Here is a 380-nt window from a genome sequence, read left to right as displayed (position 1 = left end):
TTTAAATTCCCCTTTTACATTTTCCTACATCTTTTTTTTCCCCCCAACCCCTTTTTCCTTTTTCACCCCCTTTTTTTCCCCCCCTTTTTCCCCCCCCTTCCCTTCTCCCCCTCTCCTCCCCCCCTTTTTCTCCCCCCCTTTTTCCCCCCCCTTCCCCTTTACTTCCCCCTTTCTTCTCTTTTTTTCTTTTTTTATTTTTTTTTCCTTTTCCCGGTTTTTTTTTCCCCCTTTCTGTTTTCATACTTTTTTCCCCCTTTTCCCTTTTTTTTCCCCCCCCCTTCCCTCCTTTTCCTTTCTTCCCCCTTTCCCCTTTTCTTTTTTTTTTTTCTTCTTTTTCCCTTTTCTTTTTCTTTTCTTTTTCTCTTCTCTTTCTTTTCTCT

This window comes from Penaeus monodon, chromosome 34, assembly GCF_015228065.2.
Source record: "Penaeus monodon isolate SGIC_2016 chromosome 34, NSTDA_Pmon_1, whole genome shotgun sequence".
Taxonomy (NCBI): domain Eukaryota; kingdom Metazoa; phylum Arthropoda; class Malacostraca; order Decapoda; family Penaeidae; genus Penaeus; species Penaeus monodon.
Note: the sequence above shows the minus strand (reverse complement) of the source record.